This window comes from Tachyglossus aculeatus, chromosome X4 (assembly GCF_015852505.1).
Source record: "Tachyglossus aculeatus isolate mTacAcu1 chromosome X4, mTacAcu1.pri, whole genome shotgun sequence".
Classification (NCBI taxonomy): domain Eukaryota; kingdom Metazoa; phylum Chordata; class Mammalia; order Monotremata; family Tachyglossidae; genus Tachyglossus; species Tachyglossus aculeatus.
Window position 1 is genome coordinate 23,661,647 of NC_052098.1, and position 3,084 is coordinate 23,664,730.

A 3,084-nucleotide genomic window follows, 5' to 3' on the forward strand; every position below is an offset into this window, starting at 1 on the left:
GCAAGATGTTTATGAAAAGTCATTGACATCTCTGATTTTGGTATCTGCCTGTGGTAGGGGCTGAAGGAGAAGCTTTGGGTGCCGGGGAAAAGTGTGGACCCGAGGAGCCACAGGAGGGAGAGAAGCAGTTTCTCCGTGAATTTTCCCCTTAAGCTGGCCCCAGGAGGGGATGGTAGGCTGGTCTCTGATGGTCTCCTGGCCTTTGTGGAGAACCCCTGGCCTTGAGACAAGGAGTGGTGGGTCAAAGAGATGCAGGGATTTGGAATGCACTAGGCAGACATCCCCCAGATCCGCCCAACCAGGGAAAGGAAGAACTGGAGGGCTTTAGGACCACAACAGAGGCTGAGAGGTCCAGGTGCTCCCATGCGCTAGTTGAGCTGCGATTTAGGGCTGCGAGCCTCCGCAGATGTCACGGCACTAACAAATGATTTCAAAAATGTGTTTTTCACTTGGATTTTAAAATATTTTCTTTGCCCGCTTTTAAAGTTCAAACAATCTACCCCCTCATCTTCTCTGGCCGCACGACTTTTTTTTATAAATGTAATAACTTCACATCCTTGGTGATGTTCCATAAATGAATGATGAGTGAAAGACTTTTGTTGCCATTTTTGACAATTGGATTTAATTAGAACTATTCCACATTGTATTATTATCTTTTTTAATTGCAATTCCTTCCAATCATTTTCTTATATATTCCAAGGAGAATAATTGATTTGGATAAGTTTTCTTTAACACGTTCCTGTTTTCCAAGCCAACTTTTAAGTTTGTTTTTTTGTTTAGTGTATTTTCACATTTACTATTAAATTATGTTTGAGTTTTGCTATCTTCTTTGCAGTTTATCACGTATCTTCTAACTCTAGAACCAGATCTACTCATGATGGTTTTGAATTAAGAAAAGCAGTCCAGTACTATCTCTGTTTGTAGTCACCCTTCCTACCTCAGCCATCAATTCTTATTACACTGAATGCCAGAGTAATTGAAATTCTTTGTTATCATCAAGTGATGAATACGCTTGAACGCTGCTTTGATATGCCACCTTGTTTGGTTTTACACCTGTTCCTTCTGTCTAGTTTTAGACAAATATCTTTTTCAGTTCTGCTATGGTCAGTCTCTGATATGTACTGCCAAAGAAAATTAATGTCATTTAGGGGAAAGGTAAAACTGATATGGGACACTACCAGGCTACCGCTTTCTATAGTTCACGTATTAAGAGGTTGTCTATTCTAGCCACTTGCCAAAGAGCAGAACTGCAGATAAAGCATCCAAAATAGAGCCTATCATCTATCATCCTGTTGTCCATGATATCTCCACCACAGGAAATTCCACAACCTTCTTTAGTAACTTGTAGGTTTGCTGTCTTTTGGGCTCCCCTACAACTCAGTCCACTTTACATATCTGCTCTTTCTCCCACTATTTCCTAACTCATGCTCTTCATTCCTCCTAAGCCAACCTTTAAACTATGCTTCACTGTCAGCTCTATTGCCTTCATCACGAGGTTCTCCCAGCTTGGCGCTCCCTTTCTCCCCAAATCTGAGAGATCACAGCTTACCCCAAGATTCAGAACCCCCCGGCATATGTGCCTCCTCCAACATGTCTTTCCTGATTAATTCCCAGGATCTCAAGTCATGTAAACCCATCAGTGATCCCTGGAATTTATGTGTGTATTTACACAGATCCCCCCAAACTTTTCATATGTTTATTCATGATAATAATAATAATGATAGTAACAATAATGGTACTTGTTAAGCACTACGTACCAAGCATTGTCCTGAGAGTTGGGTTAGTTACAAAATAATCAGGTTGGACGCATTACCTGCCCCAGATAGGGCTCATGGTCTAAGCAAGGGGGAGAACAGATATTGATACCACATTTTACAGATGAGGTAACTGAGGCCCAGAGAAGTTAAGTGACTTGTCCAAGGCCACAAAGTGAACAACTGGTGAAGCAGGATTAGAACCCAGATCCTCTGACTCCGAGGTCCTAGCTCTTTTTCCTAGGCCACGCTGCTTTATTTCAGTTGTACATTCAATTATTTATTTTGATTAGACTGTATATACTTTTAGATTTGTCTCCCGATTGGAGTGTGAATTCCTTGAGGGCAGGGAATGTGTCACTTGCTGGTTTTGTACTTTCCAAGGGCTGAGTACAATTCAGTGAAGCCACTGGACACACAATAAATTTTATTACTATTTACTACCTCGTTTTTCTAATCCCTGTTTGCCAAAAATTCTTCCTCATAAAATAATAGCACCTGGAATAGAAGTAACCTCAAAAGCCGGCTTACTCTATGTCCAGTTTTAGCCAGAAACTGTCTTTTTCTAGGTATTTCTAGCAAATTTTAGAAAAATATACGTGTCCAAGAATTAGCATAGTAGAGATAGAGATGTGTGAAGCAATATATTAAGTAAGAGAAGCAGCATGGCATGGTGGATAAAGCACAGTCCTGCCAGTCAGAAGGTCACGGGTTCTAATCCCACCTCTGCCACTTGTCGGCTGTGTGACCTTGGGCAAGTCACTTAACTTCTCTGTGCCTCAGTTATCTCATTTGTAAATTGGGGATCGAGCCCCACATGGGACAGGGACTGTGTCCAACCCAATTTGCTTGTGTCCACCCCAGCGCTTAGGACAGTGCCTGACACATAGTAAGCGCTTAACAAATACCATAATTGTTATTGTTAAGTGCTTAGGGAAAAATGCAGAGGTGAGAAGTAAATTCGTCCCTCATCCTTAAGGGTCTCACAATCTGAAAATAAGGGGGAGGTACTGTTTGGCAACAAACACTTAAGAAAACATGAATCCATAAAACCAGCAAAGCATCATGAAAAACAAGGCTCAAAGTTCAGTAGGTCTGGTAGTAAAGGGCACCAACAGGATACTGTTGCTGTCCATATCATCCAGAGACCAGACACAAGCAAAACCTTCCTAATCTAAATTTGGCGGAGGTATGCCGCAGCAGCTTGAGTTCTTAATGGTCCAGAGCAGGTCAAAAGAAAAGGTCCCAGGTGGCAGGGTGAGAAGACAACAAGGATTACCAGCTATGCTAGAACCAATGGTCCTGATTCTTATCTTGCTTTTTCCTTCCC